The sequence below is a fragment of the Podarcis vaucheri genome (genome assembly GCF_965113315.1).
Source record: "Podarcis vaucheri genome assembly, chromosome: Z".
In the NCBI taxonomy this organism is placed as follows: Eukaryota; Metazoa; Chordata; class Lepidosauria; order Squamata; family Lacertidae; genus Podarcis; species Podarcis vaucheri.
In genome coordinates, this window is record NC_138758.1 from 34,939,319 (window position 1) to 34,952,763 (window position 13,445).

The 13,445-nt window shown below is 43.9% G+C and overlaps 2 protein-coding genes across 6 annotated transcripts in view; one reads left to right on the forward strand and one right to left on the reverse strand.

Annotated features, from left to right (window-relative positions):
* DBH (dopamine beta-hydroxylase) overlaps positions 1-11,321 on the reverse strand; it is a 39,830-nt gene extending 28,509 nt beyond the window's left edge. The window contains exon 1 of one of the 2 annotated variants that reach the window (XM_082207928.1): positions 11,306-11,321. The gene's annotated coding sequence lies outside the window, so the exon portion shown is untranslated. Of the gene's footprint in view, positions 1-10,473; positions 10,729-11,305 lie in introns of those variants that run through there. The other variant, XM_082207927.1, reaches the window with a different exon arrangement.
* A 1,367-nt stretch (positions 11,322-12,688) lies between these two features.
* Positions 12,689-13,445, forward strand: part of FAM163B (family with sequence similarity 163 member B) — a 50,806-nt gene continuing 50,049 nt past the window's right edge. For 2 of the 4 annotated variants that reach the window (XM_082207970.1, XM_082207972.1), the window contains exon 1: positions 12,917-13,226. The gene's annotated coding sequence lies outside the window, so the exon portion shown is untranslated. The other 2 variants (XM_082207973.1, XM_082207971.1) reach the window with 2 other exon arrangements.

A 13,445-nucleotide genomic window follows, 5' to 3' on the forward strand; every position in this document is an offset into this window, starting at 1 on the left:
ATCCTTATGGAGATTTCTCTGCATTTTAGTGTGCTTTCCTCCTAATATTTGCAGGCTGTTTTCAATAGCTGCATCTGACATGTACTTGAAAGGCAGACATTCCCCACAAATATTGCTTGCTTGAGCCAGGGGGAGATGGTTGTACAAAGCAAGACAATGCAGATTTAATCAGAAGGATATCACCTAAGAAGAGCCTGCTGAATCAGACCATTGGCCCATCTGGTCCAGCATCCTGTTCTCTCAGTGACTGTTCAGATGTCTGAGGGAATCCTGCACGGAAGACCTTAACACAAGAGCATCATCTTCCCCTGCAATCCCCAGCAACTGGAATTCAGAAGTATTGCTGCCTTCAGCAGTAGAGGGAGACCATACTATGAGTCCTACTAGATCAGGCCAATAGCCCATCTAGTCCAGCATCCTCTTCTCACAGTGGCTACCCAGATGCCTCCATGAGAAGCTTACAAGCAGGACCAAGCCCAAGAGCTCTCACTCCTCTTGTGGTCTCCAGCATTTGGTTTTCAGAAGCATTTCTACATCCATCAGTGGAAGCACAGCATGCCTAGTGGACATGTCCTATTGTGTTCAATGGGGCTTCTTTCAAGATGTATTAAGGGATTCTTCTGATGGGTTTGGCCTTTTCTGGAGACCCCCTGATTATTTCTCTAGATCAGGAGCAGGGAACCTCAGGCCCAGGGTTGGGTGTGAGATTGTTACAAACCAGCCTACTGTACAAGGATTAAACCTCTCTTGCTCCACCCACTTTTGCTTCTGGCCCCGCCCCTCACTTGCAGATAGCTCCTGGAATATCACCCAGAAGGGAATTGGACCCCCAGGCTGAGCAAACAGTCCCTTACCCAGCCCTGCTCTAGAGTTTGGCTCATATATTTTTTTATACAGACATCATCCCCGTCTAAACTCTTTTGATATGGTGATCCTGGAAACATGGGGAAAGAGTGGGCCTGACTTCTGGGGGTCTGTTTTCCTCTGATCCTTCTCCCAGTCCCCATGATTACTCCCCCTTTTGTCTCCAAAGCAAGCCTGGCATCACAAGATGTCCCAAAGCGCCTGGTGCTGTGGGCGACACCTGTTACAATTCAAAGAAAACAAAACAGAAAAACAAAGTCTCTTTTGCAACAGAATGGCATTCAAAGGAACCAGAGGAACGATTAGGATCAAAGCAGGAGCGTTACTTACAGCCATGCAGGGCTTTTCATGTCAGTGGTTCTGAGAGTGTTAATTGCTAGCCCCAGAGAAGAGGTAAGCACAATGAAGGGTCTCTCAACAGGGTTCCAAGTGCGCACACAAGAGGTTGCCAATGGAGCAAGAACTATAGGGGCTCTCTGCCCCTCGAATTGGCTTTTGTGGTAAGAGGCAGCATGGAACAGGCTGTCTTTCCATATTAAGGTTTCTCTTAATGACCCTCGGCCTCATGTCAGTGACTCCCACAAGGTCTCTTTGTGTCATTCAATACTTTAAAAGCATCGGGAGCAACTGTTTAATCTTGGAGGTAGTTCTGGGATAGGCAGCTGGATATTCTTTCTTCCTTTCTCTTTTTTTTAATAAGATATTTATTAAGATTTTCCAAGTATTACAAAATAAAAATAAAAAAGTAAGAAAATACAAAATAAAAATGGTTAAAAACAACTCATTATTTCCATTACTTATTTTTCATTAGCTTATTTCCCGGACCTCCTCACGCCTCCCTTTTTTGTATTCCAGTTCAGTCTGTTGGTTCAGCAAATCCTTACCCTCTTTGTTTATCCTAGTCTTTAATCTTAAGCTATTGTAACGTTAAATTTTTACCTATTAATAATCCATTTTTCATATTCCCTTATAGTATTACAGCTGAAAAACACTTAATTTCTATCCAACATCATTCTAACATTCATTAATTTTACAATATTTCTGTAGATAGTCTTTAAATTTCTTCCAATCTTCTTTCACCGACTCTTCTCCCTGGTCTCAGATTCTGCCAGTCATTTCCGCCGGTTCCATGTAGTCCATCACCTTCATCTGCCATTCTTCCAGGGTGGGTAGATCTTGTGTCTTCCAGTAATTTGCAATAAGTATTCTTGCTGCTGTTGTAGCATACATAAAAAAAGTTCTGTCCTTCTTTGGCACCAATTGGCTGACTATGCCTAGGAGAAAGGCCTCTGGTTTCTTCAAGAAGGTATATTTAAATACCTTTTTCAATTCATTATATATCGTCTCCCAGAAAGCCTTAATCCTTGGGCACGTCCACCAAAGGTGAAAGAATGTACCTTCAGTTTCCTTACATTTCCAACATTTATTATCGGGCAAATGATAGATTTTTGCAAGCTTGACTGGGGTCATGTACCACCTGTATACCATTTTCATAATATTCTCTCTTAAGGCATTACATGCCGTAAACTTCATACCTGTGGTCCATAACTGTTCCCAGTCACCCATCATTATGTTATGTCCAACATCTTGTGCCCATTTAATCATAGCAGATTTCACCGTTTCGTCCTGAGTATTCCATTTCAACAGCAAGTTATACATCTTTGACAAAATCTTAGTTTTGGGTTCTAACAGTTCTGTTTCTAATTTTGATTTTTCCACCTGGAAACCAACTTTCTTGTCCGAATTATATGCCTCCATTATCTGATAATAATGAAGCCAATCTCGCGCTTTGTTTTTTAGTTTCTCAAAACTCTGCAATTTCAGTCTATCTCCCTCTTGTTCCAGAATTTCCCAATATTTCGGCCACTTGGCCTCCATATTGAGCTTTTTCTGTGCTTTTGCTTCCATCGGTGACAGCCACCTTGGGGTTTTGTTTTCCAATAAATCCTTATATCTTATCCAGACATTAAACAATGCTTTCCTGACAATATGATTCTTGAATGCTTTATGTGCTTTGACCTTATAATACCACAGATATGCATGCCATCCAAATACGTTGTTAAAATCTTCAAATCCAAAATGTCTGTATTTTCAAGAAGCAGCCATTCTGTCAACCAGCAAAATGTTGCTGATTCATAATAAAGTTTAAAGTCTGGCAGGGCAAATCCACCCCTTTCCTTTGCATCAGTTAATATCTTAAATTTTATTCTGGGCTTCTTGCCCTGCCAGACAAATCTAGAAATATCTCTCTGCCACTTCTTGAAGCAATCCATTTTGTCCACAATTTGCAATGTTTGAAACAAAAACAACATTCTAGGCAATACATTCATTTTTATCGCAATACGACCCAGCAGTGAAAGCTTCAAGTTTGACCAAATTTCTAAATCTTTTTTCACTTCGGCCCAGCATTTTTCATAGTTGTCTTTAAATAAATTCCCATTTTTTGCTGTCATATTAATCCTCTCTCTCTCGATCGGTGTTAAATTTTTCTCTAAAACCTTGGTTTTTAACTTATTCAGTTTAAATCCTGCGACCTGACCAAATTCTCGAATCAGTTCTAAAACCCTTTTAGTACTAGATTCTGACTCCTGTAATGTCAATACTAAGTCATCCACAAATGCTCTCAATTTGTACTGTTTAGCTCCGACTTGTATACCTTTAACCAACTGGTTAAAGGCATCGGGAACAACTGTTTAATCTTGGAGGTAATTCTGGGATAGGCAGCTGGATATTCTTTCTTCCTTTCTCTGCCCTGTTTAAATGTAACCAGCACGGCCTCTCTCTCTTAGTAATAACATTTCCTACTTGAAGGGTCGAGGCAAAATTAATTTTTGGTTGGGCAGTGGTCCAGGGTCCTCCAGAGCAGGATAAAACAAGCTTGTGACAGCCTTTTAGATTTTTGAAGATGGCTATAATATCTCCTCTCTTTTCCAGGTTAAACATATCTAATTCCCTCAATCATTCCTCATAAGGATTAGTTTCCAGACCCTTTATCATCTTGGTTACCCTCTTCTGTACATATTGCAGCTTGTCAATATCCTTCATTAATTGTGGTGCCTAGAACTGGGCACAGTACTCCAGGTGTGATCTGACTGAGGCAGAATAGAGCAGTGGGCTTGTTTGCTTTTAGGACCCTCCCCTGCCCCCCGACTCTTGACATGCATGACTCAAACAGGGCAATCCAATCTATGCCTATGTAATTAAGCTTAAACTCCCAGAATTGCAACCCTGCTTTGGCTGTATGGTCAACTCCAATCCAGCAGGAAAGATCAGTTCAATGGATATGGATATTTACTCTCCCATGCTCTTCTAGTTCAATATCCACCTTGAGACATTTCCTAGTGTGTGCTGAGGTGTAAGTGTGTTTTGCCCTGCACCCCCTTAGACATAGTGAAGACTGATCTAGTAATGGCTTGTGATAAATTATCCAAGATATTCATTCCAGAAATCTTGAGAAAGCCGAATCTTTCAGTGTGTTGCACCAGTAAGAAATGAAAACACCCTTTGGGAAACTAAAAATCAGCAAAAAGGGGGAGGGAATGTGACTTACAAGTTGTTTTTAAAAACCCGTTGTTGATGCATTAAATTAGGGATTAGAGCAGGCAACATCCCTCGGAGCTACAATCAAATAGATGTATGGCATTGCAGTTTTAAATTAAATTGGTGGAGCAGACAAAGCGAGCAGGAGAAGGAGACAGGCTTCCATCTGCTCTTCTAAAGACGGACCGTGTGCAGCTCTTGGGACATTCAATGCCCCAGGGCCTCTGACATTCACCACCAGATATCTGTGTCCTGCACCTGAATGCTCCTAATCCGATTTACTGGGGATCCTGATGAAGTTAGGGAGAGCCTGAGTCACACCATACATTGTCAGGGAAGGGAGACCACACTCTTAAGAGTTGGGAGAGAAAGAGGATGGGTCGCTGGTCACGGACCAGAGGCAAGGATGATGGCTGCACATTGGCATGGGTTGGAGATCGCTGCTCCCAGCGTTGTGGTTCAGTGTAAGGGCAAAGCACAGTAGTGCATTTATTTTTAATCAGGCAAAAAACAGGCAGGGTAGTGCTCCAGAGAAGACTCCCTGGAAAAGACCGAGATGTTGGGAAAGATTGAGGGCACAAGGAGAAGAGGACGGCAGAGGACGAGATGGTTGAACAGTGTTCTCGAAGCTACCAGCATGAGTTTGACCAAACTGCGGGAGACAGCGGAAGACAGGAGTGCCTGGCGTGCTCTGGGTTACGAAGAGCCATACACGACTAAACAACTAAATAACAACAGTACTCCAGAAAATAAAAGTTTGGAAAAGGCATTAGTCACAAAACAAATGACAGGATCTCTCTTCTTATTTCATGACTGCTAAGCTTACTTGAGAATCTTTGCTGACAAGTACACAATGTCAACTGAAACATTTTTAGCTATATACTTCTTGACACTCTCAAACAACTCTGATAGGTTGTCGAGACCAAACTCACCCCCTGCAGAAGCCATGCTGGATCTGCTTCAGCAAGGCTTGTTCTTCCACATGCTTGGTTATTTTATCTTTAACAATATTTCCCACCAGTTTTCCTGGAGTAATACCATTCTCTCCACTATCTCAGTATTGTCTACACGGACCAGCGGTGGCTCTCCAGGGTTTCAGCAGGAGTCTTCACAGTCCTACCTTCAAATATCTAAAGGGCTGTCATGTGGAAGATGGAGCAAACTTGTTTTCTCCTACTCCAGAGAGTAGGACCCAACCAATGGATTCAAGCTACAGATTCCAACTAAACATCAGGAAGAACTTTCTGATGGTAAGAGTTGTTTCACAGTGGAACAGACTCCCTTGGAAAGTGGTGGACTCTCCTTCATTGGAGGTTTTTAAGCAGAGGTTGGATGAACACCTGTCATGAATGCTTTAGTTGAGATCCCTGCATTGGCGAGGGTTGGACTAGATGACCCTCAGGGTCCTTTCCAACTCCACAATTCTATGATTCTGTGAGTCCATACCCGGAGACGCCACTGGAGATTAAACCTAGGACCTTCTGCGTGCAAGGCAGATGCTTTGCCACTGAACTACAGCCCTTCCCGGAAACATAGGAAGCTGCCTTGGTCAGAACCTTGGTCCAGCTAGCTCAGTATTGTATACTCTGACTGGTAGAAGCTCTCCAGAGTTTCAGGCAGGAGTCTCTTCCAGTCTTACCTGGAGATGTCAGAGAATGCACCTGAGATATACTGCATGCAAGACAGATGCTCCAACCACTGAGCTATGGCCACCCCTCTAAGGACACTGTTATGAGGGTGTCGCTGCCAGATCTGAAAAACTTGGTTAGTGTGCAGAACAGGGTGGGCTTTCCTCCCTCTTCCTCCTTTTCTGCCCCATCGGACTGGATTTGGGCAGACATGCCAATCAAACCATATAATGGAGTGCTAAAGCTCTCAAGTGGAGCCTCCTTAAACAGGGCTTTTTATCATCAGCTGTCAAATTTTTGCAAAGTCACATTTGCATAAAGAAAATTTGAATAATCCTTTAATACGCCACAAATCCGCATCTCTCAGAGGGCCTTGATCTCAAATGCCTTTCCATTATCCAGATTTCACTCCAGATTCCTTGGCATCACAGACCTTGACAAAATAATGATAATCATCCCTTCCAAATATGTCCAAGCCCTCCCTTGTGAAAGCAGATAACGAGTAAACGGAAGCCTCTTTACTGCTCACAGACAGCGGCTGAGGTAGCCTGACCCTGGTTTGGACTATACCACTTCATTCTGGGCTATATCATACCTTCCATTTGGTGAGGAGCTTGCAGGATGCTTCTCCTTGCAATTTTTTTTGTAAGCCATTTTGAGGTTTTATTGCAACCAAGAGGCACACAAATCTTGTGAAATAAATAAAATAAATACATTTTTTTGCATAAATTAGGCCTCTGTCATCCGACTTCCTGTCTGCCATGTGAAGGAGCATTACACCCAAGCACGGGCTGAGCACTTGGGAAACTTTGGTGCTTTTCTGTAGTATACCCATTTACGGCACAGCCTCGTTGTCTCTGGTTATCTCAAAGAGAGGGGGGCAGTGTGGCATAGTAATTAGATTGTTGGAATGAGAGATCAGGGTTCAAATCCCCACTCAGTCATGAAGCTTACTGCATGTGACCTTGGACCAGTCACTGCCTCTCAAAATAGCCTACCTCACATGGTTGTGAGCCTCTTGGAGGAAAATGTGGGCTAAAAATGCAATAAATATATCATGGAGGAAGAACAAACAGAGGAAAGGGCAATTTAAAGGATCAGGGTGTAAAATAGGTGGAAGTATTTGAGGGGTTTTTTGTGGGGTGGAAGAGGCAGGGGATATATCATAAAGGTTTATAAAATGGTGTTTGGTGAAGAGAACTGAAATAGTAAGGGGTGTTTTTTTCTTCTCTTGTAAGCCTGGAAAAGGTTGCTTTGCTCTCTATTGCTCCCTGCTGGTTCAGGTAACCTGTTGCATGTGTTGTCATTTCACTCCCAACACAGATTATAGCGGTCAGCTAGAGGCCCCCCGGCCTGCAGTGGCCCATGCCTGCCTCATGGCATAATACAAGAGGAGGCCAGCACAGCCAACAGTTAAGACTGATGGGAGCTGTAAAGGTAAAGGTAAAGGGACCCCTGACCATTAGGTCCAGTCAGGACCGACTCTGGGGTTGCAGTGCTCATCTCGCTTTACTGGCCGAGGGAGCCGGCGTACAGCTCACAGGTCATGTAGCCAGCATGACTAAGCCGCTTCTGGTGAACCAGAGCAGTGCATGGAAACACCGTTTACCTTCCCGCCAGAGTGGTACCTATTTATCTACTTGCACTTTGACGTGCTTTCGAACTGCTAGGTTGGCAGAAGCAGGGACCGAGCAACAGGAGCTCACCCCCTCGTGGGGATTCGAACTGCTGACCTTCTGATCAGCAAGTCCTAGGCTCTGTGGTTTAACCCACAGCGCCACCCGCGGATGGGAGCTGTAGTCCTAAATAAATATGGAGGAGGATTAAACAACTGGGTTGCCATCAAATGAGATGGTTTTTTCATCTTGCATTCCTTTCTCACAGTGGTGTAATTATGTAATTTCACCTTACAACCAGCACTTTCATCGGCGAGATGGAGGATTAAAAATAAAACAAAATACAGTTGGAACACCTCTTGGCTGTTTAGAATCGTTCTCAGGTACAAATGATTAAAGCATCCTTTTCATTTCGCTTAAGCTTTTGAATTGCCATCTCTTCTTAAGCCAGCAATTGGGTCGTGTTCCAGATGTATGTTTCAACTGGCAGACAGATAGCCTCAGTCATAATTTATAACAGTCTCACAAATAATTGAAGAAAGGGGGTGGCGGTTTAGCTGGCCTTTGTCCTAAGGACTGACCCCTAGGATTATTATGTGGTATTTGGGCAAGATTGCAGTTGTTCCGCTCTTGGTTACTAACCCTCATATGAATCCTTCAAAAATGTCTCACTCTCTCAGTGTGGAAAGCAGCCTTTTCGGAGCACTGGAAGTTAAACCCTGTTATCTCTTTTGCCACAGAGATAATGGGATAACCATGGGGAGGAAACATGGTGGACTTGGCACCTCTTCGACAGAGATAGTTTTGTGGTGATTAATGATAGCCAAGCCATACCATAAACCACTTACTTTCAACTGCTAGAAGTGCCATAACTAGACACTGGAGGGATCTCTCGGTAGTGAATACGGATCACTCGTACCAAACTCTTATGGGAAACTGCCCTACTAGAAAAGCTAACTAACAAATTGAAGTTAGCATGGGGACAAACACAGGAGGGCACCTTTACCCCAGTATGGCTCCCCTAAATTACATATGCAAGCCAACAAGACAATAACCAATCCCCCACAACATCATAGAAATCAGCATGGTTAACTTGACCCAACAGTGCACGCGCACACAAACAAACACAAAACCTCACTGCAACCAACCACACCCTGGGCCCCCTGGACTCTCAATCCACCAGCAAAAAGAAAGTATCTGTTTACAGGATGCTGACACAAAACTTTTGCTTATATACTATCTGAAAGAATAAAACTTTACTATCTTCCCTTTCCCTCCCCTCTCTGTTCTCCTGTTTTCCCTCAACCCTATATTGCCTATAACAGTAATATCTCACTCTGAATGTGACTGATTTGTTTGAACGATTCTATGACTTGAAAACAGAGACTCTGTATGTTCTATTGTTACCCAAGAAAACTCTTTAATAAAAAAATACAGTGGTACCTCAGGTTAATGCTGGATGCCCACACATTTTTCTATGCAGTGCAGAGTTATACTGTGGAACTCATTCTCACAGAAGACTTGGATAGCTTTAAAAGATGATTGGACAAATCCGTGGAGGGTATTGATAGCTACTAGCCATGACAGTTATGCTGGACTACCATGGTTGGAGGTAGTAACTCTTTTGTAGTGCATGGAAGTTAGTCACGTCCATGATTTTCAAAGGGTCTACTCTGAGTAGGACTCACATTCAATCCAATCCAATATATTTGTTATTTTAGCTATATTTTGGTAACTTGTGGTGCCTACTATTTTTTTAAGTCTGTTTTTGATGAATATTTTACCCCGTTTCCTGCAACCTGCTTTGAGATAACGGTGATGATAGTTTTGATTAAGCAGTATGGAATAAATGGTATTAGGGAAATTCTGCATACCAAAATGTATATTGGGCAGAATTGCACGGGGGGGGGGGGGAATGCAGATGCATTTTCATGTGAATGTTTGTAATTAATTGCAAACTGGTGCTTCTAGGCATCTGGTTGGCCACAGTGAGAACAGGATGCTGGAGAAGATGGGCTACTGGCCTGATCCAGCTCCAGGGCTTTTCTTATAGACATCTGTTGTGATAGCAGAATCTCTAAGCCCAGGGGCTTAGGGGCTACTTTCTAAGGGTACCTCACAATACCAGTTGATGGGGAACAACAACTAGAAAGTGCTGTTTTTGTTCAGGTCCTGCTTGTGGGTTTTCCACAAGTCTGCAAGGCTCTTCTTAAGTCCTTATGTAAGATTGGAAAAATGGGAAAGAGAGAATCTGAAACTGGTAAAAGTATTTCATCCAGAGTCTTCAGAGGTTGGCTGCAAATTCATTTTTTAAAAAATAAAATACTGCAAGATGGTATAGAGCATATAAAGTTACAATAAGATAAATAAAAACATTAATGAAAACTGGTTGGGATAAAGAAATCCACATGGCAAAGGCCTGTTTTTTTTTAGGAATCTCAAAGAAGGCTGGAAGGAATCCTGCTGAACTGGCAGAGAGTTCCGCAGGACAGGGCCTGCTGTACTGAAGATTTGCTACCCAACAGAAGCAGACTGAGCCTTAGAGGTGCAGAGAACCACCAGAATTGCCTTGTCATTGTGAGAATGTGAATAGATGCTAGGAGAGGATATATTTATTAGATATTACCCTTCCTTCCTCACATTTGTGAGCTTAACAGAGTGCCATCCCTTTGCAGTTTAAAGGGAAGCTTAGATAGCCTAGTTTTAGCCCTTTAAGTAATCCAGGATGCTTTAAGGCAGACTAGACTAGTATTTCCTTCTTTCTCCCACTTAAAATAGCAATCACACAAACAGCTTTGTAAAAGATAAAAATAACATTTACTCACTTGGAATACTTGGTGAAGAGTAACAGATCTATAGCAGCTTTATTCAGGCAGGCTTAAAATGATCATTGTTACAAAGACATACTTAAGTCTAGCTTAAAAATGGAGTCTGAGCTTGGAGCTCAGACTGCAGATGTTCTCATATTGCTTACATGGTGGGGAGAGGAAGATGAAGAGAGAGAGAGAACATACCCAGACAGGCAGGAGAATATATAGCTATGCCCTCCCCACTGTCAGGATACAGTGGGATAATCTCTCACAGAGTTCTCTCTAGCAAGTTTACAGGAAAACTCTGTGTGCTTGAACTCCTATCATGTGCCTATCTAGCAAAACATGAATTGTTGGTTTGACACACCCAAATAAATATCCCACACTCAGAGGATCTCAGCAATCAAGGTGGAGCATATGAAACCAAGGAGTCCTTAAGACTTATTAGTTGGTTTGAGGGTTATAACATGGCAAGCTGCCTCATATTGAACCAGACCATGAGCACTGTATTGTCTGCACTGACTGGCAATGACACTTCAGGGTTTCAGGCAAGGGACCTTCAGGATACAAGGCCAATCCGCCATTGTTAACCACAGCCAACAGCCTATGACTTTTATTATATCAATAAATAAAACCAACTGGTGTTACTGGCAAAGCCCTGAGAAAAGAGACGCTTTCGTTTTTTGCAAACACTGAAATGGGGATCAATGCTGATTCTCTCTCTCTCTCTCTCTCTCTCTCTCTCTCACACACACACACACACACACACTACATTTTGCTGCCTGAGGCGAAGGACAATATGGCACTCTCCCCCAAAGCCCATACAGGACTCGTAGCTGAATCTTACTCTGATACTGATGAAATAACTGTGTATTCCACTGTACTGAAGGGCAGCAAGCCAGCATAAGGTGTACAGGGCAGGGCACATGGTACTCACAGCTCTGTTCACTCCCTGCCCCCACCTCTACACCCCGAGGCAGCTGCCTCACTCTACCTCATCATATAGGGCCACCCCTGCACACACTCATATACACATAAGCTGTACATACAGGAGGGGGAGTGATGCAAGAGGACACCTCATTCTCTCAGACACTGTCTACTCCCTTTCAAGCAGAGCTTCACCCCATAAAGACTAGAAACTTAGGGGGTGGTTCATTCCTAAATGAAAGCTGAGCTTCTCAGGAAGCAGGAATGCCTACTGGTCTCTTCCCCACAAGTTCAGAATATCATGCATAGCATGGAGAAAGTGGGTAGTTTTTTTTTTTGTTCTCCCTCTCTCCTAAAAGTAAAACTCATGGCCATTCAGTGAAGCTGAATGTTGGATGATTCAGGACAGACAAAAGAAATGACTTCTTTGTGCAATGCATAGCTAACTTATGGCATTCACTCCCACAGGAGGCAGTGGTGACCCCCAACTCAGGTGGCTTTAAAAGAGGATTGGATGAATTCATGGAGAAGGAGAAGGTTATCAATGAATACTAGCCATGATGGCTGTGCTCTGCCTCCATAGTTGGAAAGAGCAATACTTCTGAATACCAGTTGCTGGAAGGCACAGGAGGGGAGAAGGCTGCTCTTGTGCCTGAATCTGCTTGTGGGCCTCTGGCTGGCCACAGAATGGTGGGCTAGATAGGCCATGGGCCTGATCCAGCAGGCTCTTCTTGTGTTGTTATGTAGGAAGAACTGGGAATTATGGTAGGGTGGGGGAGAAGAGAGAGAATTTGTCCCCTTTCTCCTTTTGGTGGCTGAAATTCTGCAAGCAGGTGGAGACCTTTTTATTTGGACATGCCTTTGGGAATTGAATGCTTTTAAAAGAAAGGGCATCTAATTGTATTGGGCTTGTTTTTCAAACTTAAAAAAATCATAGTAGTTCAGTTGTTTTTTAACAGTTATGTTTTCTTTGTTTTTAGCTTTTTCATTATATTTGCGTTGTTTTAATTTGTGTAAGCTTCCTTGAATCTCAGTTTGGGGAAAAGGCAGGAATAACAACAACAACAAGAACAAGAACAAGAACAACAACAGCAACAGCAGCAGCAGCAGCTGTGCCAGCTGCTTTTAGGACAGCCATCCAAACAACCCTAGAAAGGCGCCCTCCTGCTGGTGCGCGGGTACTGTCCCCTCTTCAGCAGCAGAGCATTTCCAGAGCGATTCTCAGCGCGTGTCCTATAGCTGCTGCTCTGAGCTGAGTGGCGCGCGGGGGCTCGCTCACTCTTCGGGACCAGCGCGCGCGCTCTCGCTCGCCTGCCAGCGCCTGCCCAGCCGCTGCAGCGCGTCCCTGCACCAGCCGTGTCGGGCAAGCGCGCAGCCGGCTGCTGCTGCTGCCTTCTCGCCGTCTCCTCCTCCTCCTCCTCCTGTGCGCCCCTGCGGAGCCCAGGCGCCCCAGCGGAGCCCGGGCGCCTCGGAACTGTGCCTTTCCCTCCCGCCGCCTTGAACTTTGGAAAGCCCGCTGCAGAGGGTAAGAGAGAGGGGCCCGTCATCCATCATGGCTCAGGTGTGATGGACTAGTGGAGCTCCTGGCTGGGCAACCGAGCTCAGCTGCGTCCGAAGCAGACTTAATACTATTATTTTAAAAAAGAAGCTCGCAACCGCCTTGTCTTGGAAGGATCGTACATCTCTACATTCTCTCCCCACCCCCCACCCCAGTTATCTTAGCGCTGATGCCCCGCAGGTAGAAGGCTTTGGAAGAGATGGTGCTCACCTGAAGGAACGAAAAGTGGGGGGAAGAGATATATGTATATAAGGGGCTCTAAATACAATTCCAGTGTTTAAAGGTAAGATTTGTTTATTTATTTGCAGGAGGTGGCTGGGAAAACGGTTTTCATTTTTTAAATTTCCTATGGTCATTTCTCTGTTTAAGGTCCCCCTCTTTTGCCCCTTCCCATTTCTGCTGAATGTAATTTTGGGGATCTGGAGGAGGGGACTTCACCCCTCCCTTGCTTATTCTGGTCTTGCTTTTGAAGGGACTGAAAGATGAGTGAGAAAATGGATGC